Source organism: Hypanus sabinus, chromosome 6, assembly GCF_030144855.1.
Source record: "Hypanus sabinus isolate sHypSab1 chromosome 6, sHypSab1.hap1, whole genome shotgun sequence".
Taxonomy (NCBI): Eukaryota; Metazoa; Chordata; class Chondrichthyes; order Myliobatiformes; family Dasyatidae; genus Hypanus; species Hypanus sabinus.
Window position 1 is genome coordinate 20,688,169 of NC_082711.1, and position 6,000 is coordinate 20,694,168.

General features: G+C 40.2%; 1 protein-coding gene across 3 annotated transcripts in view; it reads right to left on the minus strand.

Moving 5' to 3' along the window:
- The window catches only part of kmt2ca (lysine (K)-specific methyltransferase 2Ca), a 479,075-nt gene extending 473,374 nt beyond the window's left edge, over positions 1-5,701 (minus strand). For 2 of the 3 annotated variants that reach the window (XM_059971840.1, XM_059971839.1), the window contains exon 1: positions 4,344-5,391. The gene's annotated coding sequence lies outside the window, so the exon portion shown is untranslated. Of the gene's footprint in view, positions 1-4,343; positions 5,392-5,565 lie in introns of those variants that run through there. The other variant, XM_059971838.1, reaches the window with a different exon arrangement.
- Between the last annotated feature and the right edge of the window lie 299 nt (positions 5,702-6,000).

Consider the following 6,000-nt stretch of genomic DNA (forward strand, 5'->3'; position numbering starts at 1 on the left):
AATTAGCACCAAACCAAAATGAGTCTCTAATTGTTGTTTCTAGAACTTTTCCCATGACAGAGGTTAAAATGGTCAGTCTGTATAATGTTTTCAGTTCTCGAACACCTCTAATATCTCATGTTTGGAGGATAGTTCGCTTAAAAATTAGATGAAATCATAATATACTATGCATGGCAGGAAAAGTCTGTGATGGCCAACCCAGTTAATATTGATAATAGTACCATATGATTAATAGCAATATTTTCTACTCATAAGGATAATTTCAATTCACAAAATATGCAGATTAGTTTATGAATCTATAATGACTGCAATAAATACAATAGATAGATGTTAACATCAGCTGCACAAAACAAGAATTTTCTTTTAAGCACCACAGAAGGTCCTGAAGAAGTGTCTCAGCCCAAAACATCCACTGTTTACTCTTTTCCATAGATACAGTCTGGCCTGCTGAGTTCCTCCAGCATTTTGCCTGTACTGTTTTGATTTCCAGCATCCACTGATTTTCTCATTTTTGAGAAATCTTTTTTTAAATTGTTTATTTTCTAAAAATTCTACCTATTTTCAAATATCTCCACATATTCATTTCTATCCACTCCTAGAACCTTTACATCTTTTGAGTTTTCAACTAACTCCCTTGCATCTTTTAGTTGCCTGGCAGCAGTGGCTTCTGCTACCAGGGCCCCAACCTCAAACTCTTTTCCAAAAGCACGTCCATCTTTGATATGCATTAAAAGACATCTCTTTGACCAGCCTTCGGTTCACATATCCTGATCTCTCATGTGGACACACCTTTACATTTTACTTTTAAAAGCATAATCCCTTGATAATATGAAGAATATTTGCTTCAATTTACAGGACTCAATTGAGAAAATCAAACTAAGTGTTAACAGAATACGCTAGAAACACTCAGATTAGGTAGCATCTGTGGACATAGGTACAGAGTTGTTGCACTAAGTTAGTGAACTTTTACAATAGATTGTAATGAAGGATCATTGACCCAAAGCCCGAGTTCAGTTTCTTTCTTCACAGATGCTGCTTGAGCATTTTCTGGTATTTCAGATTTCCAGCATCAACAGTCATTTGCTTTTTGATTAAAAGTATTTAAAAATAGCAACAGATAACTGACCAAGAGGCACAAATGCAATTTAGTCTCCACTACAATATTACTCTTGACACATTTCCATTTTAAATTCCACTGCAGTAAAATATCACAGAACTGGTGAATGTTGAATGCCTATAGAACTGTTCACCTCAACCAGTTAGGAATTCCTGCAAATCTGTATATTATTTAAGTTCAATCCCCTAGTATCATTGAATCTGAATATATACATACATGTCCAAAATTCAGGCCCAAAAATACAATCATCACTCTCAAAATAAAGTTGTTGCAAAGAATCAGTTTCTTCAAACACAGTGCTAGTTATATAAACCAGACTTAAATTTTCAAAAGTTAACATTACAAAATTCAAAAAAGTTCCACAATGTTAATAACAAAAATATTAAAGTCCACATTTTCTGCTGTGAATGTGTCGACTATGGAGAGGAGACAAGCTAGCAAAGTGCAAGCATGGACTAACACGAGAGCAGCACAGCAGCGTAGAGGTTAGCACACTTTAAAGTCAGGTTCAATTTCTGTCGCTGCCTGTAAGGAGTTCGTACGTTCTCCCCACAACCACATGGTTTTCCTCTGGGTACTCCAGTTACCTCCCACATTCCAAAGACGTACCAGTTGGTAGGTTAACTGGTCATTGTAAATTTCATTGTGATTAGTCAGGAAGAATTAAATCAGGGGATTATTGGGCGGCGCAGCTTGAAGTGCCAGAAGGATTGACACCGTGTTGTATGTCAATAAATAAATAAATAGGAATCAAAATATATTCCATAGCCCAGCAATTCCCAACTGTCATAATAAAATGCTTTTCTATGAAAAATTTACCCCCACAAACTTCAGGCTTATTTATTCTTTTAAAAAAGAGACATCTGTTGAATTAGCAGCCAACATTATGGCCTGTTACTATCCACTTCCTCCCCTAACAATACTAACTCTAAAATTGATACCACCAACCAACTTGACTGTTGAAGATACCCAAAATCCATTGTTCGTAATGAAATGCAATGATATAATCAAAAACTATTTTGTTATTTACCATTTTAATCTATTTCTATGTCACTATACAATTGACCAGCTGCTAACTACAATGAAGACAAAAGGGACAAGATACTGGAATTTTAAAAAAATAGAACATTTAAAGAACCCAGCAAGTCAAGCAGCATCTGTGGAGGCAAAAGACGCAAGTCAAAATCAAGACTGATACACCAAGACTGATACAGGGTCTTGTTCCAACTCATTAACATACACCTCTTGCTTCCAAAGGTACTGCTGGACCTACTGAGTTGCTCCAGCATTGTTTTTATTCTAAAAATGTTTCTCTAGCTTATGGCCTTTCAGAATAAAGGGCCATTGGCATTACAGCACTGAAACAAATACAATCCAAAGGCTTAAAGATAACTTTAACAGATCCAGCAATTTCCCCAAAATAGGCAGAAACAGAATGCTAGTCAGTAGATAGTAAATTGGTCTTACACCAATTCCCAAAGTTACTGATTTCTAACCTAACATAGAGGGCTCGCAAATTAGAAGTTATATATATTACTGAACCTGGAATACCAATTCATACAATACTGAGGGAGTACCACTGTCATTTTTCAGATGAGAAATTTAGTCAGATCTCAGATAAATGCAAAAGAACCCATGAACCTACTTTGCACTGATTGGCCAATATTTATCATCTTGAGCACTTATGCTTAAGCTGGTTGCCACGTCTCTGACTTTACAACAGTAACACTTCTGGATGTAAATTGTTTTGAGACACCCTGAAAGGAAAGTGAAAATGCTATCGCAATCCAAGTCTCTTGCTGAGACCTGGGGTTGCAAAGTCTTGTTATTGTAACATTATGAGTTTAACAAGCAATCACCAAACGAAGAGGAGGAAATTTAAAACTGCCAACTGAGCAATGTCAGCCAATGCAAGAAGGCCCAAAACCTTCAGGCCATGTCACAACGTCAAAGCAGATTTTGAAAATGCTCGACTCTTACATTAACTCGATATGAACATAAACGAACTGATTTTTACATTAAGCAGCTGGAAATGTAAAATGATCCGCGAGGTGTCAAAATGCAAATTAAGAATAGTAGCGTGTAAATTAAAAATACACACACTCGGGTCACACACCGACACGGACAGCGGATCCGCCATGACTGGGCGGCTAGAACTACACTTGGCAACTTGACCGCGCAGTTTGGACACACAAGGGCTTGGGCGGTTTTGCTATCGATAAAAAAAAACAAATTTAAAGTCGGGGAAATAGGCAAACCCTACATATTAATGAAACATTTCCATTGCCCAATCACAAAACGTGGAAATTGAAGTTGCTTTTTAGGAAAAATAATCCTGCTTGACAGCTTTTCAGGGGACGCTTACTGGCTTTGTCTCCAGACGTGTCTGGATGTGCTTTACCTCCCCTTTTTTCCATCATCAACCCCTACAAACTCTTCCAATATTAATGAAAATTAAAACCAAGGAAAAAGTGCTATTAATTTTTATGGGGGGGGTCGTGCATTTTGCACGCTAATGTCTGAACAGTATTTTTCCTCTTCCATCACCAACTCCTCCCCTTCCAACTCCAGTTGAAGAGAGAAAAAAAATTGCAAGCCAATAAAGTAATCAATTCTCACGGCAACCATGCATTTTTGCACACTTAATGCATGCCTATTATTTTCTTTACCACCCACCAACAACTCGCCCACCTCCAACTCCTACAGTCAACAAAATGGTGACACAAATATCGTAACAGAAAATAAAAGTGATCGGTTGTTACAGGAACTGTGCATTAAAAGTCCTTGAATGCTCTCATTTGCACCCAGTATTTTCTTTCCCGATCCTTCCCCAACTTCGACTCCCCGCTCCCTCCAACTCTCGTCAACAAAATGGTGCAATTAAGAAAAAAAAAATTATTTTTTTTTGCTTGAAGTGATCACTTGGCAGAGCAGTTGAGTATTTGGCAAAAAAAAAATTTGGCTGTCTTTTGAGAAGTATAAATGAAATATAGATGCATACTAGTCGTCAAGAGTAGAGCTTCTGGGGGAGGCTTAGAAACCATGACTGAGCAAGTTGCACAATGGCGCCCAGACCGACCCCCCCCCCCCCCCGCCCGCTTGCCTTCCCTCCCTCCCGTTTCTCCAATGGCCTGAAAGGGAGGCGAAGCCACGCAAACCGATTCGGTACATCTGAATTAAAATTAAAAAGAAACTTTATTTTTTAAAAAATTAAAACAAAACTTACCTTCTAAATCCTAGAAGAGCGGAGTTTTTGTGTTCATGACCTCAACTGTCATCGGTGTAAACAGCGCTCTCGGTTCAGTTTGAGAGAACAGAAAAGAATATTTCCCCCCCCCCCTGTAAATATTTTAGGATTTAACGCAAAAGGCTCTCTCCGTTTATTGTTGTCGGCTTTCTATTGAACAGTAAACAAGTTTTCTGTTCTGATCAAAGGAGATTGGCGGTCAGCAGAAATTTTATCCAGAATCTTCGATGTTGAGGGGTTTTCCTCCCTTCCCTTTAAAACATATATTTGAAATCTCTTCTTGCCACGTCTCCACGCACAAAAACGATTTGATATCAGAGAAATCCGGCCTCACGCGTCGAGGTTTTTGTTGTTTCCCTTCAAGTTCTTCCTAATTACTTCTTCTTTCCAAATCCCTCTCGCTCCTGGCAAAAGAAACAAACACAAGAGACTTTTTCCCCCTTCTTCTCCTTTCGACGGTAGCTTAACCCTGCCTTTCACAAAACTTTCCAGGCACGGGCGCAGAGAAAAAAATATTCTGTGTGTGATGGTGACAGGAGAAATGTAAAGAGAGAGAGGGGAGAAAAACATAGGAAGAGAAATTCGGGGAGTAGATCCAATATAATCTAAGGCGCTTTTTTTTTGTTCCTTTAATCCTCCTCTCAAATCATGAAGGAAGACAGAAAAAGCCCCAGCTCTCGGTTGAAGTCCTCGCCGGCTCTAATCCAAAGGTGTTTGCCAGCAACAGACACACACATCAGACATGGTGCTTCTTCTTCTTTCTTCTTCTGAAGAGAAACAAAAAAGGGCCAGAATGCAGTTTATTTTCTTCTCCCCCTCCTTCGCCTCCCTCTCTATCTGAGGGTCTCTTCTTAAAAAGCAGCCTCTCAACTTTTTTCCCCCCCAAAAAAAAACAAAAAAAAAACAGTCAGTCGCGATGTAAAGTTATTGCATTACTCCATCGTTGGTGGCCATCTTGGAAAGAGCCAGAGAACAACCCTCCCTCTGTGCTGTCAGTCAGTGCGCTGCAGCAACCCCCTTCTCCCTCGCTCGCTCGCTCCCTCCCTCAATCAGCCACCCCCCCTCCCCACCTCACTTCCCCTCCCAGAGAAAACAGAGGGGTCTGGAAAAAAAAGAGAGAGAAAGTCTCCCACCTCCCTGCCCCCTTCTCCCTCCTCCTCCTCCGCCGCCACCTACACGCACATAACAGACATACACCCACCCTCTGCAAACCAACTGGCTCCAAGGGAGGCCCTGTCAGCACCGTGGGCCCCGGCCCATTTATTTTTTTAATATTCCTCTTTTCTGGCTGGAAGAGCAACTGCGATGACCCCGTGGAGTGATACCAACACAAGTGAGGAGACCTTCTAACCAACCATTAGCTAACAGGTTGGTGGTAAGCTCCGGCCTGGAGATACCCTCAGCCGGTGGATTTGGAGTCTCTCTTGCTTTCTCGCTCCCCAGTTCCTGCGCTGTACCGGCGTCCGTGCGAAATATTCGGGTGGGTTGGCTGAGAGGACACAGGTGCTGCTGAAGCAACATTACTGATGAAACTTTTGCTTACAAGTGCTGCGAATTCTGTATACATCATTTTTTTTTTAAAAAATCAAAGTGAAAGAAACTATTTTTTCTCTCTCTCTCTTTTCCCTCCCTCCCT